Source organism: Phascolarctos cinereus, unplaced genomic scaffold, assembly GCF_003287225.1.
Source record: "Phascolarctos cinereus isolate Bilbo 61053 unplaced genomic scaffold, phaCin_HiC Scaffold_4;HRSCAF=312, whole genome shotgun sequence".
NCBI classification, from domain to species: Eukaryota; Metazoa; Chordata; class Mammalia; order Diprotodontia; family Phascolarctidae; genus Phascolarctos; species Phascolarctos cinereus.
In genome coordinates, this window is record NW_027555847.1 from 121,807,580 (window position 1) to 121,832,126 (window position 24,547).

At 36.5% G+C, this 24,547-nt stretch overlaps 1 protein-coding gene across 5 annotated transcripts in view; it reads left to right on the plus strand.

Annotated features, from left to right (window-relative positions):
• Positions 1 to 24,547, plus strand: part of RFX3 (regulatory factor X3) — a 329,994-nt gene that overhangs the window by 36,380 nt on the left and 269,067 nt on the right. The window contains exon 1 of one of the 5 annotated variants that reach the window (XM_021006283.2): positions 13,229 to 13,424. The exons of the other annotated variants lie outside the window; for them this stretch is intronic. The gene's annotated coding sequence lies outside the window, so the exon portion shown is untranslated. Of the gene's footprint in view, positions 1 to 13,228; positions 13,425 to 24,547 lie in introns of those variants that run through there. 5 annotated transcript variants of the gene reach the window in all.

Genomic DNA, 24,547 nt, shown 5'->3' on the forward strand with positions numbered 1-24,547 from the left:
GCCGTGTGCTAAATAAACACTTTACAAATATCTCATTTGATCTTCACAACAACCCTGCAAGATAGGTGCTGTTATTATCCTCATTTTACAGTTGAGGAAACTGAGTCAAGCAGGTTGAACAGCTTGCCCAGGGTTACACAGCTAGTAAGTGTCTGGTGCCAGAGTTGAACTCAGGTCTTCTTGACTCTAGGCCCAGCACTCTATCCACTGTGCCATCTAGCTAAGAAGAAAATGATGTGAGGATGCCATTGAGAACCCTGGTCTCAACTCCCCGTTCTTTCTGCATTCACTCCTTTAGGGAGCTCAGTCACGAACTTAACAACTTAACAGGTCATATGTCTGAACCACTCATTTGATTGATGCAGAAACTGAAGTCCATTTATTTAAAGGACTTGCCAGAAATGACATAGGCAGGAAGTGTCAGAGACTGAATTTGAACCCAGGCTCCTTGACTTCAATTCTATCACTTATTTCAGTGCACCATGCTGCCTTCCTCACTATCATCTCACACTTTGCATATCCAAAATTGAACCTTCTTCTCCCATGTGGTTTCCCCCTACAAATCTAATTCACTCAGTGGTAACACTGTCCTGCTAGTTTTTCAGTCAGATTTTTTTTTTAACTGCTCTGGACCCCTTCCGTCTCATCATTCAAGAAGCCAACATTTCAGCTCCACTTGAGACACTTTTCCAAATGGGGTGTTTAGAAGAAGGGTCAATAGGAGGAATGATGATGAGTTCAATTTTGGACATACTGGATTTCACTTGCTAGCCAGAAATCCAAGTATAGATATTGATCAGGGAGCTGGCAATGTGGAACTTGACTTAGGAGATTAAAACTCATTGTATAAGTTTGTGAATCATCTGCTTAGTTAGAAAGACAGTGTAACAGAGTTGATATAGAACTGGTATTAAAGCCAAGAAGATGTGGGTTCAAGTCCTGCCTCTGATACATTCTTACTATTGGGCAAAACACTTAAAATAACTCAGTGCTCTAGGAAACTGTATAACACTATGCATTGTAGAGAAGGTCACATCCTGTATTGGTAAAGGGAATTTATTCAGCTGGGAGTTCCTTAAAGCAGTGAAATCACAAATCCAGTCCCTATCCCTATTCAACTTCATTATGACAGCTCCAATGAAAACTGATAAAATTACATAGAGAAAGCAAGAGTCTTTTTCCTAGGATGCACACTTGGAGCATACTCATAGTTAGAGGGCAGAAGATGGATGACAGAAGCAGTAAAGGAGACTGAGAAGCAATAATTGAAGAGGTAAGAGGAGAAACAAGAGACAGCAATTTTATGGAAGCCATGTGAAGAGAGATTCATACTCCACGAGGAGGGAAGGTCAACAGTGGTGAAAGCTATAGAAAGCTCAAAAGGAGGATTAGAATTGAGAAAAGGCTGTTGAATTAGGGGAGATAATTTGCAGTTTTAGAGAGCAGTTTCAGTGGCATCATAAAATCTTAAGCCAAGAATGCAAGGGAGTAAGAAGTTGAGACAATTATAAGGAAATACAGGAATGTAATAGAGTTGAGTTCTCATTAGGAAACATTAGAAGAGGATGAGCACAGAATAAGACAGGAGTCTGTCCTGAAGCAAAGGTCATGTTTGGGCATATTCAGAGACAAAGCAAGATGGGTAAGATGGGGTCAGTTTATGGGGTGACTTTGAATTATAGGCTGAGGAGTCTGGATTTGCTGTGCAAGTAGGAAACATTTGTTAGGTTTTAAGGCAGAGGACTGAAATGAAAAGAGCAACAATTTAGGGAGATTAATGTGGCAGACATGTTCAGGCTAGGTTATGGGAGTAGTATAATAAATGAAGATGGAGAAACTAGTTAGGAGCCATCCAATGTGATGAGTGCCTAGGATTGGAAAGGTAATAGTAAAAAGAAAGTCCATACCTGGTGGGGAAGGCAGAAAAAATCAAGAGACTTGGTGACCAACTAGCCACAGGGAGATCACTAGGCATAGGATAATTGTGAGAACAATGACAAAAATGAGAAAAATAAGGGAAACTATAGTAGGAAAATGGTAGTTGGTTTTAGACATGTTGAGTTTCAAATTGCTTTGTATTTTGTTGTTGTTGTTTCACCCCAAATCAGGGCCAATATGGAAAAGGAATGCTTTCCAAAAGGTTACCTTCATATTGCATACAATGTCCAGAGACCATCCTGCATGTTGTTTCTGTGAGTTTTTAGTCACTATCTTATGAGTTATCACCAGTAATTAGTGGAATGTTTGTTTAAATTGGATAGAATCATACATGTATGTGTATGTATTATTGTCCAATATGGTACTAGCCAAAACTAAGTTGTTGTCACTAAAAACATAATGAAAGGGTGGTTCATTATTGGAAGGAAAGTTCTCTATACTTTCAAATTCTGAAAGGCATCATGGCATACTGAAGAGAAAGCCTGCCTTGAAGCCAGCAAGACCTGTGTTCATGTTTAGCCTGACACATACTGGCTTTCTGACCCTGAGTAAGTCACTTAATCTTTCTCAGTGCCCTAGGCAATGTTGTAACTCTTAAGACTCTTTGTCATAGAGGGGCTGACTTGCATTGGTCAAGGAAATTTCCTTGCCTGGAAGTTCCCTAAACTAATAAAACCACAGATTTAGTCCCTAACACTGTCCCTGTCATTCAAAACAAAATAGTTTTTTCATCTAAAAACTGATTACTGCAGCTACAGTGTTTCAGAGTAGATCAAAGCAAAAGTATTTCTGTTCAAGACATAATAGTATCAAGTCATCTTTTATCATTAGTAAATAATACTAATAGCCATACAATTAAACAAACATTTAACAGCCTAAATTATGTACCAGGCACTGTAATAGACACTAGGGGATGTATAAAATTAAGATGTTATCCTTGACTTCAATGGGACTATGGTGGGAAGGGAACCAACTGACGTTGGCTTTGAAGAATCCTGCAGAGGACCTGGATTTGAATCCCAGCTCTATCTAACTACTAACTAGCTTTGTTATCTTAGGTAAATCGCTGGATCTCTCTGCTTCTCCATCTGAACATAGAGAATGATATTTCTCTCAGTATCCATTTCGTAGTTTTTCAAGAATCAAATAGGTAATGTATATGAAGGGTTTTATAACATTACAGTGATATAAAAATAAATTATGAGAGATAGAGGTACACAAGTAATTATAATACAGATTATAAATGGAAGACAAATATAAAAGCAAGAAAAGTATAAAGTAATTTTGTGCACCAGAACCTTAGTGTGGAGCCTGGTAATCTGAAATTCTTAACTATTTTATGTTGACTTGAACTTTTATATATGAAAAAATTAGGGAATCAAATTAATATTATAAATGTGGTTGCATATGGGTGGGGTGGGGAGCTGTGGTCTATCTGACAATGCAAACACAATTTATCTTACTTGCAAAAGTACATCCTATTTAACCACTTTGAGCATATTACTCTTTTGGTATTACTTTTCAAGCATCAGGATCATTAATTTAGAGCTAGAAAGGACCTTAGAGGTCACACAGTCCAAACCTCTCATTTTATAGAGGAGGAAACTAAGGCCCAGTATAGTTGAGTGACTTTGCTAAGATCATACAAGTAGTAAGTGGTTGAACTGGGATATAAATCTTGATTCTCTGACTCCAAATTCACTCCAGTGCACCATGCTTGCCTTCCTTTACACATAAGCACCATATGACTTAAGCATAAATAACTACTTATAAAAGATGTCCTGTGGGCAGCATTTATTTAATCCATGTACATGTTTCTTAATATACTTAAAAATGGCAAAATACATTTTCCCTAGGTGTTATAATCCAGAATTTTTACTAAGTCAGATTGACTTTCCCCAAATTACTTTGGGTTTTTTGTTGTTCATTCATTTCAGTTTTGTCCAAATCTTTGTGACCCCATTTGGTATTTTCTTGGCAAAGATACTGGAGTGGTTTTCCATTTCCTTCTTGAGATCATTTGACAGATGAGGAAACTGAGTTAAACAGGCTTAAGTGACTTTTGAGCAGGGTTACACAGCCAGTAAGTGTATGAGGCCAGATTTGAACTCAGAAAGATGTTTCCTGATTCCAGTCCTGGCATTCTATCCATGTACCACCTAGCTTCTCCCTCCTACAAGTTAGTGAAGTTTTAATTTGTTTCTTTTTATCCAATATAAGTTCAATATGTTTATTCAGTGTTTGTGTGTACGTTCCATATGTAACCCATGGACCCACCATGTGTAACCCATGGGCCAGAATCAAAGCTATGGCTTTTAACAGATTCAATCTCAGTTGGAAAGGGCCTCAGAGTTCAATGAATTGAACCCATGAACCTGAAACTGTCCCCTCAACAATGTACCCAACAAGGCTTCATTCAGCCTTTGCTTAAACATCTCCAACAAAGGGGAACCCTATTCCATTTTTAGACAGCTTTAATAGGAACTTATCCCTTACATCAAGCCTAAATATGCCTCCTTTCAGCTTCTACTCATTGGTCTTAGTTCTGACCTCTGCGGCCAACCAGAAGTCTGATTCCTCTTCCATGTGGAAGCCCTTCAAATACTTGAAAATAGTCATCATGTCAGCTTCTCTTCTCCAAATCTTTTCCCTAATAATTTCTAGTGCTTTTTTTTTCAATTGAACTACATGTCACATGATCTCAAGGCCTTTCATTTACTTCCTCAGGATGTTCTTTATCTCGTTAATGCCCTTCTTCAAAAGTGATTACTAGAATCTTGGGGCTTCCCATAATTATGCTCTTTGGCTTAAAGCCTCAACCAGGGTTTCTCATGGAAGGTTCAGAATTTGGCTCTTGTCAGTGTCTTAGGCAAGGAAAAGGGAAAGACTCAATTTTAATGTATGTGCTTGAACTAACATAAGATCAAATGGATATTGGACAGGTTTTAATTTACTCTTATTAAAAAATAATCAAAGACTCAATATCCTTGCCCATTAGCACATGAGCTAACTTTCCTTCTGTCTTCAGAGGATCCCCATGTTTTCCAGGGACTTGTATAGTTTCAAGATCAGTGGTTTTTAAGTGGGGTCTACAGACTTCTGAGAGGTCCTTGAATAGACTTCAGAGAATCTGTGACACCATATCACAATTTTTCAAAAGTTTATATTTTTATGCATTTAAAAGTATTATTCTGATGAATTCATATACTTCATTAGACTGCCAAAAGGGCCCAAACCACAAAACAGATTAAGAACTACTGCCTTAGAGCTAGAATTGTGCCATTTTCCTAGCTTATTGCATATAATAGTGCTGATGTGAATTTCATTATTACAGACACATAGCTTATTTAATTTGACCAACATTATAAAACTAAATAGTGGTATTACTGAAACTGAACTTAGATCTTCTATTAGTCAAGTTCATTTTCCACCAGGCAACTTAATTTTATTAATTTCAACTCAACAGACAAATGTAGAACCCTATGCTAGGTACTGTGGGAAACAAATATGAACAAGACCTGTTTCCTTTTAGGTTACAGACTTATAGAGGAATGTAATATATGCACATAAAACTATATTATCAAATACCTCATGATACATACATTGTAGAAGAAAAGCAAAAACCAAAGTATTATGCAGGGGCTGAGTAGGGTAAGATTGATTCCAGTAGGGAATCAGGGAAAGCTTCATAAAGGAGGTGGTATTTGATCTGGATCTTGAATGATTCAAAGGATTTCTATAGGCCTAGAAACCAAGGTGTGGAGTGGTATAGAGGGCGTCAGGACATGGTATTATTCCAGGAAGAAGAAAACAGCAAGAGCAAAGGTAAAGAGGCAAGAGAGGCTTACCATGATGGTTGGCAATTTTGGTCCCCAGTTGTCTCAAGATGTAGAATGGTGCCAAATTTTGGAGAGTCTGAGGAGTGACATGATATTGATCTGTGCATAAGCAATGCTAATCTGTTGCCATCTGAAGTATGGATGAATGTAAGAAGAGAGTGGGAGGTGTAAAGACTTGTTAGGAAGTTGTTGCTATTGTACACATACTGATTGTAATATGTGTGGGCCTGATTACTAGAGTGTTGGAAGTGGGAACTTAAAAGGCCTCAGATTTCAGAGTTTTTTTGAAGTTACGTTCTGCAGGACTTGACATCTGAAGGATGGTGATCAGAGAGGAAAGAATCAAAAGCAATATTGGTGTTTTGAATGTACAGAATAATAAAACCAGATGGAAGAATTGGTTTGAAGGAATGATAAATGCTGTATTAGCACTTTTGAGCCTGGGGTAGCAATAACCAGGGCTATAATTTTCAGAGCTAGAGAGATTTTTTTTCTGTCTCTTTTTTTAAAAAGATGCTTTATTAACTTTTATTTACAGCCTTTTGGATATAACCCCTTCCTGATCCCCCACCACCAAAATTGAGCCCTTCCTTCTAAAAAAGACCAATAGTTAAGCAAATACAACCATATAGTGACCACGTATGTTACATATGTTGTAACATATGTAACATTCTGCCTCTGTTGTTCCTTCTCCACTGCGAGGAGGGAGACATGATTCATATCTGTTCTCCAGGAACAAGACTGATTATTATGATTACTCAAAGTTCAGCTTCTTTTTCATATTCTTTTCATTTATATTATTGTAGTGATTGCATATATTATTCTTTTGGTCTGCTTATATTACTTTTCATCTGTTCATACAAACCTCATGTTCCTCTGAATTTCTCATAGTCATTATTTTTACTCTTCAATAATATTATATTTAATTCATTGTCACACTTTCTTGGCACCAGTGAGGTTTCTGGTTTATGGTACCACAAAAGGTGTGGCTGTGAATATTTTGGTATATATTGGACTCTTTCTGTTTTGACTTGGTTATGTGCCTAGAAATTTCAGATTCATTTTCATTGTTGTAGTAATTATAGCCATGGGATGAAGTTTCAAGGGAGAAGAAAATGAAAAGATAGAATATAAAAGTGCTAAGGAAAGAACCTTAGAGAACATCAACATTAATGGTTTAGTAAGAGGAGTCATTGATGGAGACAGAATGAGTAGTCAGAGGATGTATGATGAGAAATGTCTTTAAAGAAAATCACTCTTTGATCCTAATTAATTGTGTTTCCTCAAGGGGAAAAATTAGATGGCAGGTCTGCAATGCAGAATCTTAGTTATTACAAATTCCATCCTCTGTGGATTCTTTGTTCCTGAATTATGCAAATAATTTCTCTCCTGTTCTTTCTTTTTACCCTCTTGACATACTGTAGCTTGAATATTTAGTAGATTTTCATTTGAACTCATTTTTAATTACTACAGGAAGAAAACTTTAAGTTCTGTATTCTTGAAATTCATTTAATATCATTATATATCTCTTGTCAAGTTTATCGAAGACTTGTGATTTCTTCATTGTGGGAACTCTGTGTATGACTCTTCCTCCACCTATCAGAATTCATCTCTAACCTGGTCTTTGAGAATTGTCTGAGGCCCAGAGAGCTTAACAAGGTTAATAAGTGTTAGAGTAGAGAACTGAGCACAGGTGTTCCCAGTTCCAATATTTGCACTCTTTCCACCATGGTACATCTCTTTAAAGTCCCCTTCTCTCCACTCACACAACCACCACCCTATTTCAGGTTCTTATAACCTGTCACCTGAACTATTGCAAAGGTTTCCTAATTGGTCTCCCTCTCAAGTCTCTCCCCATTCCAATCCATCATCCACACAGGTATCAAAGTGATTTTTGTTAACGCATAGGTCGATCTATGTCACCCCTTTCCTCAAATTCTAGTGGCATCCTCTTACCTCCAGAATCAAATATAAAGTCCTCTTCAAATATAAAGCTCTTCAAAACTTGACCCCTCACCATATTTACTCTGTTGCACACACAATCCTGCTGCCCTGGTTTATTTGCCATTCATTGCATATTACACTGCATTTCCCATCTCTCCCATTTTTGCATTGACTATACCAGTGTGTCTCCAATGCTTCCCTCTCTTTATATTCACCTCTTAGTTTCCCAGGCTTCTTTCGGGAATCAGTTGAAATACTACTTTGTGCAGGAAGCCTGTCCCAGTTCTCACATATGCTAGGGGCTTCCCTTCTGAGATTACCTTCCATGTACTCTGTGTATCATGCTTGCACTTAATTATTTACATGTTGTTCTACCATTATAATATGAACTTCTTGAAGGTAAGAATTGGTTTTGCCTTTCTTTGAATTCACAGATCATAGCACAGAATCTGGCATATAGTATACTCTTAGTTGTTGACCAACTGACCTACTGACTGCTTCTTGGTATTAGAATGAATTTAGGAAAACATTTCAATTTTACTTTGTGATTTTTCAGTGCACTTCAATTTAAGGTTATAAAGTTATATACATATATATAGTGTATATTATATATGATAACATATATATAATGTATATTATATATGATAACATATATATAAGGTTATAAAGTGCTTACTTGGGGGCACTGAGTTTTCACTAAAATCCTTATTTAAATCAATATTAAAGGGCTCTAAAAGTGAAAGTATCTAGAGGAAATCTGTCCATAACAAATATATAACATTTGAACTTAATGATATGGTTAACCAGATAACTGGCCCATACTGTGTAACTGGTACTTAATGGGTAAAGAGAAGCAGTGTAATTTGATGTTATATTCAGTTTTTTTTTTTCTTGGCTAGGCAATGGGGTTAAGTGACTTGCCCAGGGTCACACAACTAGTAAATGTTATCTATCTGAGGTCAGATTTGAACTCAGGTCCTCCTGAATCCAGAGCCAGTGCTCTATCCACTGTGCCACCTAGTGCCCAAAAGGACTCTTCTTTTTTTTTTTCCCCAGGCAGTGGGGTTAAGTGACTTGCCCAGGGTCACACGACTAGTAAATGTTATGTATCTGAGGTTGGATTTGAACTCAGGTCCTCCTGAATTCAGGGCCAGTACTCTATCTACTGAGCCACCTAGCTGCCCCTTCAAATTTTTTTTTAATATTGTTGAGATACAAGGAATAAAACATGATTCTGTTAGAAATGATTCCTTAAGTTAGTATACTGAGTAATAAGATGAACATGGATTGTGCCATTTAAGCCAATCTCATGGTATAAAATCAAATGTTAAAAAGAATAGTAGCTGTAGAGATCATGAATCAAAACCATCATCATTTTAAAACACATTTTATGTTAATCTTTGGATAAATAATTCAATAGGCCGAAAATCCTGCCTTCCATAAATTTACAAGCTGAGATTCATATACATATGTAAAGTATATGCAGACAGTAGGAAAAAAAAAACATTAAGCAGAAGTAAGAATGATCAGTAAGGTATTTACACCGTAGATTATAGGTCATGAGTAAGTCCATATTAAGGGTGATTGGAAATTAAGGAGAGTAGCCACTCTAGTCTTCATAGGATGATTTCAATCTAGAGTGAAAGCCACTTCTCTCTGGACTTGTTCCCTCATTTCCAAGATAACAGGGTTGAACTACATAGTATCTAAGGGCCCTTCTAGTTCTAGATTCTACATTTGGAATGACTAAGACAAGGGGAAACTTTTCCTTTTCTGATCAATCCCAGATTTTTTGAATCAGAAAGATTGCAAGAACTATTTAAATGATGGGGAGATGGTTTGTCAGGCTGGGGAAGGGAACAAGCATTTATTAAGCCCCTATGTGCCAGGCACTGTTCTGAGTGCTTTACAAATATTACCTCATTTGATCTGGGAGCAAAAAAAAGTTTCAGACGTGTTAATGTTACTGCTTTGAAACGTGTTAGAATAAAGAAGTGAGATGAGCAAGGGGGATTTTGAGTTGTTATTACTGAGATAGAATGAATAACTTTGGAATGTAGGATGAGACAAGAAATAAAGTCATCTGGGGCACTCTAATGAAGGATTTGGAACTTAGGACAAGCATATTGGACATGACTTTTATGGAAATGAGGAGCAACTGGTTTTTTAAGGAGTCATTTGGTTAGTATCATGAAAGTAATTGGTGGAGAAAAGAAAAGACAGGTTGATGAGGGGATAGTAAGGGTTTGTGGTTTCTGAAGAACAGATAGTCCAAGAAATGTTGAGTACAGATGGTGAAAGGCAGTTGAGTTATTAGAGAAAGGCAGTTGACAGCAGAAAATTTTGTGTAGAAAAGAGACAGGACTTGGCAACCAATCGAGCACTTGTATTAAAGTACAAAGTAAAACTGAGGATGATTCCAAGGTTCTGGACCTGGGGTGGTAGGCAGATGATGGCATTAACCACTGACATGAAGTTGGTGGATAAATGAGTTGGGGTAATAGTCTATACAGATGTATAGACTTGACAGGATTAATTTGCAGGTCCATTCATGTTCAGATATGGCAAACGTCATCTTCATTTAAGCCAGTGTTATATAGATCTCTGCACAGGAAATTAAAAACATGATAAAAGCAAATGAATATTCTCTTCTTAATAATAACTTATCTTAATAAAAATTAATGTCCTATGTAATGATATAATTGGAAAACTCACCTATATACATTTTACAAAGAGGATAAGGCCATAGTGACATAAGATCTCATTCATACAGTTGTCTACTGGAACCATCTTATTGAGAGGTTGAAACTGCCAAGCTTTTTGTGAGAAGGAGTTTGTTATTTAGGCAAATTATTGCGTTTTTACACAGAATACGTCTGTGATTATTTTAGGGTTTACCCATTTTTTTTCAAGTTACCTTAAATGTGTATATTTGGAGTCCTTTTTGCTCATATGTACTCAGCTGTGACTATTTGCTGTTTTATTCTTCAAAGTAAAATGAGTAATTATGTATGAGAACATCACCACTGCCTGCAAACCATTAGAAAACAAATGGGAACTAAAGTATGGCTGATAGATGAGATGAACTTTATAGTTGCAGAAGTGGTCAGGTCTGCTATTTAATTAATCTATAATAAGTTAAACTATTATGATATGTATTTAATTTTCAAAATTTGTGTACAAATGCAAACAAGTACATATATGCATATATGTCATTAATGCTTTTAGATTACATTAATGGCAACCAGTAAAAAGTATAAGACTAAAAATAACCTATTCTTTTTTCCAATTAACTGAAGAGCTATCTTAAATCTCCATAAGAGTCATATTATCATGAATATCTGATTAATTTCTTAAGCTTTGTGACCTGGCTCTCCATAGCTTTTATTTTTCAGAAACAATCCCCACTTAATTATATTTAAGGAATGTGAACATGTAATGCCAACTGCTTTTATAGTTTTCCCTTCCAGTGTTTTAAATCTAGAAGTCAGTGAAGGTGTTGTATACTCCCTTCTTCTGTCTTTCTACCTCATGATTTAAAAAAGCACATTCTTTTGATGTCTCCTATTCCTCAAGACTCCTCATGTCCTTTTTAGTATTTCACCTCTGAAGAAATGTAAAGTCCTCACTCCAAAAACAAAGCAAATAGATTTATGTATTTTGGCAAAGTGATAATTTAAAATGTTATACTTCATTATTTTGAGAATAAGTTAGTATAGTGTAATAACATTTTACTCACAAAAGAAATCAAAGTAAATAATATTTTACCTAGATATTAATATACATATATATTTTTCTAAGAGTTTAGTGGTTTTCTTCAAAAGTTAGTGTTTTTTCTAACCATTAAGGAATAATTTTATTAATCTTAAAAATAGCTGTTTTAAATATTCTGCCAAATTGGTGGCTCTAGAGCTTTCATGGTTATGCATGCATTATACAGTTTGGCTTGTGGAAAGAATACTTGCAAGTGGTTTGATATCCAGAACAGCATGAATATAAAATCAGGGGGAAAGAGTTTTTAAAAAATGAATATGAGATTTACTGTCAGAGTTTTCAATAACTTTTTGCTTCAGATAAATTATAAAAATATTTTTTCTTGATAAAGCTATGATTAATTTGGGGAAGGGGTTGATTATTTTTTAACTGTTACATTTGTACAAAAGAAAACATCACCATTGTTACTCACATAATTATATGATTACAGTTCATATTTTTAACTGCTTCAAATAACCCTTAGCTTTTTTGGTACCACAGAAACTGCAAAAGATTTTTACCCTATGCAGGAATTAAAGACAGACTATATTTGAAAATAATGGTCTTCATGTTGGGTTTGTAGGAAAGCATTTAGGAGAAAGCATGATAACTGAAAGTGAAGGTGGGAATAGAAAAAAAATGTTTTAAAGTTAGTTTTTATGTGTTAGTTTTTAAATCGTGACAGATTTAAAAAAAAGGTTTTTACTCTCAAGAAGTCATTGGCAGCAGACTCTTGTAGGAGTTTGGTTTTTTTTAAAATTTATTTGTTTTAAGGATTTTTTTGTTTTGTTTTCTACTCCACCCTACAGGTTTCAGTAGCCTCTGTCTCTCAGGATAAGTTGTTTTTGAAATGTCACTTGTTTAAAAGCATCATTTGATAGAACTTAACTTTTATACCTCCCATTCTTGGTTATTAAGCAGAATTTTTCTAAAACTGATTAAAAAATATTTATCTTAGAATTTAGAACTGGAAGAAAGCTAAGAAGTCATCTAGCCCACCCTTCCCCCATTTTACAGTTGAAGAAACTGAGGCCCAGAGAGTTTAAGTTACTTACTCAAGTTCACACAAGTAGTAGAGAGCTAGAATCCCAATCCAGGTCCTCTGACTGTAAATCTACTCTGGCTCATTGCTTTGCACCATGCTACTTCCTTTGAGATAGGTGTTGTGTATAAGGAGGCACTGTTAGGCCTTTGGGAGATACCCAGATGAATAATACATAGTTTTTTTCTTTCAAAGAACTTATACTCTAGTGATAGAAAGAAGATATTACAGAAAATACAAGGGCAGTATGTACCTTTAAAAGAAGGGTTTCTCATTCAGGTGGCATTGGGCCTGATGATGAATAAGTAAGACACAATTCCTGTGAAATTGGATTACCTAATCATCAGGGTGGTCTAAAGACATCACAAAGAGGAGCCTCTTGATCTTGTCTCTGTATTCATGGAGCCCATATTTTACCCTCTCATGTAGCTCAGACATCACATTACATTCTAAAAAATGGTCAGTTAAATGTATTTACTACATGTACATTTATAGTTTAGGGTTTCAAAGCTTAATAAAAAGCATAAAGTCTTTTATCAGTCGCATTCAGAATAAAAGGAATGGACAAATGTAGGAACTGGTCTTCAGATATTTTAACCAATGACACAGTAGCATGCAAATCAGTGAAATCAACTTATTCAGTAGAATAATTGGCTAGCATGCTTCTGATGTCATAATTCTACTACTTAATAATGGATTGATTATATAGAGAGCAGATGTGTGAGCTTATGGTTCCACTTGAATAGCCTTTTAAAGAGGAGCTGTCCAGTGTTATTTGGAAAGTCCAAAAGAAGATAGGAAGACGAGGATCATCAGAGGGATGGGGATAGTGCCTGTGAGTACGTGGAGACAGCGCTCTGATCCTTGAGATTATGTGCACTCCCCAAATTGCATCTTTGCCTTTTCAGGTACCTTAAGTACACTCAAGAGCCCACGTATTTAAGGGTGACAAAGCTTTGCTGTTATAATGTATCTCTGTGTTGCTGCTCATTTAATAGGGGCATTATTCTATAAAATTATTGGTGGTAATTGAAAAAAAAAGAATCTGTGATTAAGAATATGTGATCTAGTTATTTTTAAATTTTGAAAGGACTTGTGGCTTCTCTCTAACTTTTTAAAAATACATTTCTTAATTTTTGACACATTTTTTTTTCCAGCCAGGGATGGGATATGTGAAAATGAAGTAGATGCCATCAAACTGCACTAGGGAGCAAGCAGAAGTCTCTCTTCTTATTCAGTTTGATTTATGGCAATGTGGTGCAATGGAAGGAGGGCCTAACTCAGAGTCCTAATACCCCATTTGAATCCTAGACCTTCCACTTAACTGCTTGTATTGCTCTGGACACATCATTCTCACCTCTGTGGGCCTCTGTTTTCTCATCTCTAAAGTGAAGGAATTATAATAGATTGATGAGTGCTAAGGTCCCTTGCTGCTCTAGATTTTTAAGCCTGATCAACTTTTTAAGTGCTATATCCAGATTGAGGTGACTCTTGCTTCAAATCTCTCCCTTGACACTTTACTGACTCTGTGACCTTGGCTTCACCTCTTTGAATCTCAGTTTCTTCATTTGTAAAATAGGGATTGTAATACTCAAAGTAACTCCCTCACAAGGTGGTTGTGAACTCAGTTATGAGATAATGTATGTAAAGGATTTTGTCAACTCTAAAGCATAAGTTGTTGGTTTTGTTAATTTCCCATGCCTTCTTTATTAAAGAAGCATCTTAATGGAGATTGAGGGAAAATCCTCTGAGTCTTATTGATAGAAACTGCACAAGCTACCAGTTAAGGAAAAGAGGTCTAGGAGAAATGGGTAAAATCTCTTAGCCATTTCAGATAAAGTACTTTTTTTCTTTAATTTATTTTTAGTTTTCAACATTCACTTTTATAAGATTTTGAATTCTAAATTTCCCCCTTTCTTCCCCTCCCCCATCCACAAGATGGTATGCAATCTAACATAGGCTATACATGTACAATCATATTAAACATTTCAACGTTAGTCATGTTGTGAAAGAAGAATATGAACAAAGGGGGAAATAATGAGAAAGAAAAGACAAAAAAAGAGAGAAAATGGTATGCTTCAATCTGCATTGAGATTCCATAGTTCTTCCTCTGGATGTGGATAGCATTTTCCATCATGAATCTTTTGCAGTTGTCTTAGCTAAGAAGAGCTAAGTCTAACAAAGTCATTCATTGCACAATGTTGCTGTTACTGTGTACAATGTTCTCTTGGTTCTGCTTACTTCACTTGGCATCAGTTCATGCAAATCTTTTCAGGTTTTTCTGAAATCTGCCTACTCATCATTTTTTTTTTCAATGAGGCAGTTGGGGTTAAGTGACTTGCCCTGATTTACACAGCTGGTGAGTATTATGTGTCTGAGGCTGGATTTGAACTCAGGTCCTCCTGACTCCAGGGCCAGTGCTTTATCCACTGCGCCACCCAGCTACCCCACTCATCATTTCTTATAGAACAGTAGTATTCCATTACATTTATATACCACAATTTGTTCAGCCATTCCCCAGTTGATGGGCATTCCCTCAATTTCTAATTCTTTGCCACCACAAAAAAAAGCTGCTATAAGTATTTTTGTACGTGTGGGTCCTTTTCCCTTTTTAAGGATCTCTTTGAGATACAGACCTAATAGTGATGTTGCTGGATCAAAGGGTATGCCAAGTTTTATAGCCCTTTGGGCATAGTTCCAAATTGCTCTCCAGAATATCACCTAGAACTATTTTGATTATCATTGGTGTCAGGATAACCTTATGTATAATTCGTTGTTGTTGTTGTTGAGTTGTTTCAGTTGTGTCCAACTCTTAATTACTCTGTTTGGGGTTTTCTTAAGTGGTTTGCCATTTCCTTCTCCAGCTTATTTTACAGATGAGGAATTTTAGGCAAACAGGTTAAGTGACTTGCCCATTGTTACACAGCTAGCAAGTGTCTGAGGCCATATTTGAACTCAGATCTTCCTGACTCCAGAACCTGTGCTCTATCCACTGTTCCACCTACCTATCCAACCTCATAGAAGCACCGGCCTTATAGACAGCATTTTCACAAGTGCCTATGATACTTAAAGGGCATCAGTAAAACCCTAGTTGTAAAGAACCTGAGTCCTTTAGTCTGAGTCATACTTGAAGTACAAATTGATTCCCTCTACATCTCTAATAACTGGTCATCTAGTCTTCATCTGATGTGATCTGGAGGAGTTTCTTACCTCTTAAATGAGGCTGTTGTATTTCTGGACCATTTTAATTGTTAGGAATCTTTTCCTATTTGAGCCTCACTGCTAACACAAGCAAGACAGCACTCATCTTGTAGGATGAACACTTATAACAAGGATTTCCTAAGATGCACGTTGAACCACCAGTGTTGATTTAATTTGAATTTGGATTTTCATTGTGTTTAACTTAACTGATGCTTATAACATTACTTCCAGTCTTCTAAACATCCTCCAAATAATCAAAATCCTCTTAAAATCTGTTGACCTGAACAGTGGTCTGACTGGGATGGAATACATCGTGGCTATCACCTGTCTTATTCTGGACATATATGATCACATTAGTCATCATAAGGTCGTTTAAGTATTTTAGGCTTCCAAATCGCATTGTTGATTTCATATCAGCTTATAGTAAATTACATGTCTTCTCCTAGCCTCCATGAATTATTTTCTAGTCATGCCTCCTTCATCTTGTATTTGTGCAATTGATTTTTTAAAAAATTAATTAATTTATTTTTAGTTTTCAGTATTCACTTCCATAAGCTTTTGAGTTTTAAATTTTCTCCACCTCCCTCCCCAAGATGGCAAGCAATCTGATATGCGCTCTACATATACATTCCTATTAAACATTTTCACATTAGTCATGTTGTAAAGAAGAATTAGAAACAATAGGAGGAACCACAAGAAAGAAGAAACAAAACAGAAGGAAAAAAAGGAGCAAATAGTATGCTTCGATCTTTTTTTAAACTCCGTAGTTCCTTCTCTGGATGTGGATAGCATTTTCCATCTCGAGACTTTTGGAGATGTCTTAGATCCTTGCAGTGCAATTGATCTTTTTTAAACCAAGACTGTTTATACCTATTAAATTTAATGTTATTAGATAATAGTCTACTGTTCTGAACTTTTGAGATCTTTGTTGGATGTCCATTTGGTCATCTGGTATATTAGCTGTTCTCATATTCATCTACAAAATAGACAACCATATGATGTTTGCCATGAAGTCAGTGATTTTTAAAAATGTTGACTAAGACAAGCCACCTTTCACATAGAGACCTCAATCCAGTTTGACCATTAATCATCACTCTGTGTCTGGTTGTTCAATCGGTTCTGAATCTACCTATTCATAATGTCTTCTATCCCATGTCTTTCCATTTTTCACATGACCCAGCCAGAAATATGGCAAGAGACTTTGTCAAATACCTTGCCAAAATCTAGGCATGCTATCTGTGTTTATGATACGGTCCTGATCTATCACTGTAATAATCTTTTCAGAAAAGAAAATGAGGTTAATATGGCATAATTTGTTCTTACTGAACCTGTGCTGTCTTATAATTATCACTCTTTCCTTCACTAAGTGTTAAAACCCATTTTTAGTAATCATTGTTTTAGAATGATGCCAGAAATAAATATCAAGCTCGTTGTCCAATAGTTTGAGGCATCTACAATTTCCCCCATTTGAAAATTGTCTTAATGCGTGCTGATTTCCAGCTTCATGACACCTCTTTTTTTCTCCTTGATTTCCCAGAGTGGTATTGTATATTACAGATAGCATGGCATTAGAGGGATAGTGCAGTGACTGAAGTCACTACAAATTATTTGCAAATTCTTGAAGATTCTAGTTTGTGGTAATCTTGAGTAGCCGTAATGTTTTCTAAGATTGATTCATATTATAGAATTTCAGTGACCTTGACTATATTGAATTGTAAAATATGTGTTTATATTTTATCCATATGTGAGCATAAGCTTCATTCTTACTGCACTGAATCAGGCTATCCAATTACTCTAAAGATTCATCAGCAAATAGAAAATAAATCCCATCAGTCCTCCATCAAAACCATCATGAAATTTAGCAAGGAAAAAATGTGAATTAATTACCCAAATTCAAGATTCACCAACTATTTAGACGGGGATCATAGTGTTCTTCAAATTGGATATGAGTCAGTATTTTAGTCAATTTAAAAGCGTTTCACCGTACAGGAATATGACATGTAAGGGAAGTGAAATATTGTTTCTCCTGAATTACATGTTGGACACTTTCGTATTTTAGAGTATTATGCTTGGATTTGGTCCCTATAGCTTAACAATGAATATGGGGAAATTGGAGAGCACTGAAAAGGGCACTGGAGTAAGGGCCAGACATTGGAAATAAGCAAAGATTCAAGATGTCCCAGCAATGTAATTAGTACAGTATAGTGATTAGCACAGTATACTTGAAATCAGAAGATTTGAGTTTGAGGCCTGGATTTTCCACTGCCTAGATGTTTGACCTTGAGTTTTCCACTATCTATATGTTTACCTCTCTGGATCTTCATTTCAGTAAATTCCTGACAGACGTGAAGATTGTTTTGGAATCCATATCATGCTCAATCTTTAGGAATAAAGTGGGGTTGTCATACCTTTTATGATCTTGCGGGTTTGGGTTTAGGAAATGGGTAACTGATCACTTGAAGTTTTTTTCTGAGCTTGGAAGACTGATTATAATTATGGTATTTACAGTTTGAAAACTTAATGCCATAATGTTACAAATATGCTGTTACTATTACTTTGATGCTCAGATTTGTGCTTTTTATCAGTTTGAGCACCTCCTCCATTGATGTAGATTACAGGTCCTCTACAATTTAGCAGATGATCTTCATGTATTTCTGTCATTAAAATAAAATCATTGATCTGTGGCCTGTTGTCAAAGAGCTTCAGTAGATTTAGAAATGGGATGGTCCTCACACAGCTTATGGCTAGATGTGTATTTGGAACCTTTCTAGTTTGGATGGAGTTGCTGCTAGAGTTTGTACTCAGCCGGCGCAGCCTTTGAGAATCCAGGCTTCCCTCCACACTGTGTTGAAGCATTAGAGGAGCACTTAAATGGAATTTTCTTATCATTAGACATAATATAGTGTGGAAAAATATGTACCATTTTCCCAATGATTAAACAAGAAAAAAAATTAACATAAAAATTGCAGATGCATTTGAAATTGGAGTGTAGGTTTTAAAAATACCTAAAATGTCTTTAACCTTAGAGATAAAGTAAGTTAGATTTTGTTTGCAGTCTTTAAAAATACTTAAGGAAAAGCAAGTGAAGAATTAACTGAGAATTTCCATAAAATTTGCTTCATCCATTTTATTTTATCTGGCTAATGGGGACAGCTGTATTCTTTTTTCTTTCTCCCCAGCAGTTCTACATCTTCCATCTTATGAATGCATATAATCTCAATGATACAGGGATTTTTGCTGTGTCTTAAAGAGGCAGATCTCCTCAGTGTTATGTACTAAGTGGATTTTTTTGTCACTTTAGTAAATGATTAGTCATAGTTTGTGGAGCTGAAAAAATGTTTCCTCAATTTCAAATATTAAGATATTCTTGAAACATAGCAATGTATTGTGATTCATGAAAAATTCTTTGCCATCAGCTTCAGTCCTAATCTCTCTCCATCGTGGTGTCAGTCTTTATACCTATGACTGTGTTATCTTCTACGTCAGCTTCTATGTTTTCCTACTGTTTATAGATTGAGTGGAGTGCAAATGCCAGGGCTATTTACTATAACTGTGACTATAATAGCAGTAATAGTATGGGAGAATAGAAGGAGTTCTGGTTTTGAGATCAGAATACCTGGGTTCTTCTATGAGTTTTAATTTCCTCAACTGTAAAAATGAAGGGAAGATTCCAGTTGATGGCCTCTGAAGGTGGTCCTCCCAAGTGAAAGATGTAGATTACTTCCCCACTACAATTTAGCAGATGTTTTTTATGTATTTCTGTCATTAAAAAAATCATTCATCTATGACCATCTTGTTTGTTATTAATGTGTTTATTGTTAATGAAGCTTTCTTTGACTGTGCCAGTGTATACCACCTTTTCTTTTCCTGAATTTTTATAGTCAAGAGGAATAATTTAACAGTTCGCTTTTTTTCATATATATTACTTTTTCTTCTTAGCTTGAATACAAGTTACTTATGGACAGAGAATGTGTTTCTGTGCTTATTTGTGTCCTCTACATCAGTGGTGTAAAACTCAAATAGAAATGGGGGACACTAAACCATACATAAGGATCCTTACTAACTGCATATGGATAGATAACCATTACATTTCAATCTAGTTCAGACAACACTCAAGTGTATGTCACCACAGTGATCCATGTGTTTGACATCCCTTTGCTCTTCATTGCCTACTAAGAGTGTTTAGTGGAGTAGCTGCTCAGGAAATAATTGCCCTCTCTCTTCTTCAGCTTCTTTTCTTCATCTTTTCATTCACTCATCTTCTGTTTTCCTTTATTTTCTATAGCTTTCCTGGGGCTCTTTGTAGCTCATTATCTCCTTTATTCATCCTAGTTTACTCCTTTGATCTTCCCAAGTCCTTCTTTACATAGTAACTGAGTGGGAATTGGGGAAGATTAAACAAAAGTAAAAGATCACTTTAAGAAGTTAACCAAGTAGATATACATTTAGTAACTGAATGTTCAAGCAAAGCTGTATCTGCACACAAGGTGGGCCTCCTGGAATCAGCCTCTTGGATAGGGGTGGTTTTATGGTTTGTATTACCTTATTTGAGCCATAAGGAAATGGGATAGAGTCCAAAAGAAACTCTCATTCTAACCCTAAGGTAGAAAAATTTTTTTATACTCTTTTGTAGAAGAGAAAGTGGTGGGCACAGCAAACTTGTGTGGCTTTATCTAGAGTAAGTGGTGCTGTGACCTCACACCCACAGTTTGAAATCAAATCGCTTGCCTTCTCAAGAAGTGGGTAGAGGTGGGAGGGAGGGAGAGAATTTGGAACTCGAAACTTTTTTAAATGATTGTTAAAATTTTTCTTACATGTAATTGAGAAAGATTTAATGAGATAAATGTAATTAAGAAAAAGAATAGGTCATGCTAGAATAACCTCATTTTGCTTTTTGACAGGATTATTGAAGGGTAGGTCAGAGTGTTTATCTAGGTTCTCTTGTGGATATGTGATGGAGATGAGTGGGCTAAACAGGAGTTAGGAGTTAGGGAGATTCGGAGCTGATCGACTAACTGTACTCAAAGAGTATTATTAATAGGTTAACATCCACTTGGGAGGATCATAAATTCAGATCTGAAAAGGACCTCAGAGGCCATCAATTGGAATCCTCCCCTCATTTTCACAGATGTGGAAACTGAAGCTCATAGAAGTTAAAGGCTTTTCCCAGCATCACACAGCTGGTAAGCGACTGAAACAGGATTTGAAACCAAGTTTTTCTCACTTCAAGTCCGGTGCTCTCTCCATGACACTGCCCTGCCTCAGTGAAGCATGTGCAGTGGTAGGGTCACTGGATTTGTGGTAGAATCCCTGTGTTTGGAGACGTCCTAACCATGTGACTTACATCTGCCTGGAGAGGACTGGCCTCTTAGCTCTAATTCCGTGAGCATGCAACTTTGCTTCTATTGAGTTTGCTGTAATGATCCCTGAGGAAGCTGTTAGAACTTCACAAAAGGAAGGTATGGTGATAACCCTAAATGAGCAATAGGGCAGAATCACCCTCTTAGCATGCATGTTCTATAGTCAGAGATCAGTTATTCTCATTCTAACAAGGGGAAGCAGAAACTTGAGTAATCAAACATAGGAGGTAATCCCTGAATTATTAACATTTGGCTTTGATAAGTTTTTCTGATGTCTATTTTGGATGTAAATTTGTATGCCTAGGAGATCCAATTTAAGTAATGAAATACCACTACCACCAACACCCCTTGTCCCCAAACATCCAGTTCAACTATAGCTACAAAGAAGTCTGGTTTCCCTATCCTAACCTCTATCAGCTTCTTCCTGCAGCCCCTTTAGTAGTTGAGATTGCTTGTGTCTCAAACTCTTAGGAAACCTCAACCTAGACGAACTTTTCCTTTATTAAACTTAGGTGAATATCTGGAATTTCAGATTTCTCCACTGGAACTCAAGGTACATGAAGTGTAAATATAAGTACATCATTCCTGATCCAAGAAGTCGTCATGTAGCCTTTGCCTGATGACATCTAGTAGTGGTCTAGTGACCAGTTGTTTTTAATTCTGCCCATTGAGATCAAGAACAAATTGAATTCTTACTTGACGTCAGTGGTCTCCAGGGTGCTGGCCCCAGCCCCTCACCCTGGAGGAGGGGGGCTCTTCAGTCTGACCCCAAGGGATATATGTGCTCATTCTGAAAGTGGGAAGATGAATAGGCCACTTCCCATCCTCCCCTTAATAGCCAATCATGATTGTTGTTCTCCAGCACAATTATACCTACCCCAATTCCACAATACTTCTTTACTTCTCCCTCTCCTGCTACTTTGAAACCCCCAAACTTCCCTTCTGAGCCAGATGTCAGCTCTTCAGGGCATTTGTAACCTAACCATTGCCTAGCAGTAGCAGTTGCACAAATGACAATGGGAAAAGCATTCTCTCTATCTCAGAATACCTATTGCCTTCCTGGTACTCCTCTGATTGCACAGTTCATAGTGAGTAAGAGCCCTGTCTCTTCCTTTCCAGATTTTAGGTGGGACAGAATTATACAGGATGAGCAGGCATGGATGAGATGTGATCTTCTTGTAAATCTCCTTCCATTATCTTCCCTCCCAAACTCACCCCACTTCCCAATTTTCCTATCCTTCCAGTTACCCAGGTTCACAATTTCAGTGTCATCTTCTATTCCTCACTCACTTCACATATCCAATTAATTGCTATTTGGTTATTATACCTCAACATCTCTCACATCTGTTCCTTCTCTCCACTCACAAAGCCAGCCACCCCTCCCCCCCAGTTTAGGGCCTTATTACCTCTTTCCTGGACCATTGTAGTAGCCTCCATCTCTCCCTCTCCAATCCATCCTACACACAGCTACAGAAGTGGTTTTTGTGAAGTATAGACCTGACCATGTCACTCCCCTGCTCACTAAACTCAAATGGCTCCCTATTGACCCTAGGATTAAATATTATTTCATTTGTATCCCATCCTTTTAAAATTTATAGTTTTTAGTTTTATAATGTAAATAATTTTAACAACTGTAGTATATATAATCTTTATGTAAGTAAACAGACATATCTGGGGAGTACATGCTCAATTTTTTTTAACGGATAGTGGTGAGTGATTAAAAAAAAAGTGTGAAGACCATTGCTTTACATGACACTTGAGTTTTTCAGACACTTGAACACAGCTATCTTGTCCTAAGTCTAAAAGTTTTAATATCTCCAGTTCCTTCAACCTATCCTGATGGCAAGAACTCAAGTCCCTTCACCATTCTTGTTGCCTCCTTCTGAACACTCTCCACCTTATTAATAGTCTTCCTAAAATGTAACAAAGTCTAGATGTAGTATGACTGGGCCAGAATAGAGTGAATGGGACTTACTTATCAGCTCCTTTAACGAGGAAGCTATGCCTCTCTTAAGGAGGTTTCTGATCACATTAGCCTTTTTGGCTGCTATATCATACTGTATATATCACGCATTGAGTCAGCAGCAGATTAAAACGTCAGGTCTCTTTTAAAGACACTGGTATGTTCCCATATCTCTTATACTTTTAAGTTGACTCTTTGAACCCAGGTGTAAAACTTTATATTTTTACTTATGAAATGTCATTTTGAGACTTAGCTTAGTTTTTGTGATCTTTCTGCTAGTCTAAAATGTTAGCTGCTATTTCTCTAGTTATGTGTTGTCTGAAAATTTGATAAGCATGCCATTTATCACTTCATCCAAGTCAGTGATAAAAATATTACACAGCACAGGGCCAAGAACAGATCCCTGCCTGGGGCATTCTTCTAGAAACCTCTCTCCAAGTTTGTATCAAACTACTAATGACTGTTCCTTGGATTTGACTAGTTCTAAATGATCTAGCCTAAATCTTTCTACCTTGTCCACAGGAATAACATAACATTATCACTTTTGGTATCGTTTGCTAAATTAACTTTGGAACACATCTGCTTATTTCCCTTTCACACTTAGTCAGCTACTAATTCTCAATTAACTATGAACAGATTATCCACAGGAAATTTGCTTTCAAGTTTAGATGCAGCACTTTAGGCAGAGGTGATTTAATTCTTTCCTTCTGAAAACTCAGTTCAACTTTGTAGGGCAGTAAAAGCACTACGCATGTGGGTGCTGAACCACTCACTGTCAAGGATCTTTGAAAGCTCTTGGAGAATAGGAAAGTTGCCTCACAACTAAAGAAAGAAGAATGTAGTCTTCATTTTTAAAATGGGAAAAGACTGATGTCTGTAAACAGTCATTGAGTTAACTTTGATTTCTGGCAAAATTTTAGAATACATTATTGAAAGGATGGTTAATGAATACTTAGAAAGGAAGGTCTATAGCACAAAAAGTCAGGAAGGCTTAAACCAAAAACAGGTAATGCTAATAACTTCACTTTATTTTTTAGCAGGATTATTAGACTGGTAGACAATCAGGGGAATGATGCAGATATTCTTTACCTAAATTTAAGGGAAACATTACACAAAATCTCTCATCGGCTCCCATAGTTTCATTTATCATCTCTATCAATTATCATCCAGACTTTGTTACTCTCTTAAGCTAAGTCCAAGTATTACTAACTGTTTTCTGAAACTCTCAAACCGAATGTTCCATAGGCATCTCAAACTCAGTATATCTCTAAGGTTAAAGACATTTTAGGTATTTTTAAAGCCTACACCCCAATTTCAAATGCATCTACAATTTTTATCTTAATCTAAAACAGAACTCATTATCTTTTCTCCAAAACCCTCACCTCTAACCAGCCATTACTGTTGAGGGTACCTCTATCCTGCCAGTCATCCAAGCTTATAACCTCAGAATCACTCTCAACTCCTCACTCTCACCTCACATATCCAGGCCCTCATCCAGATTATTGCA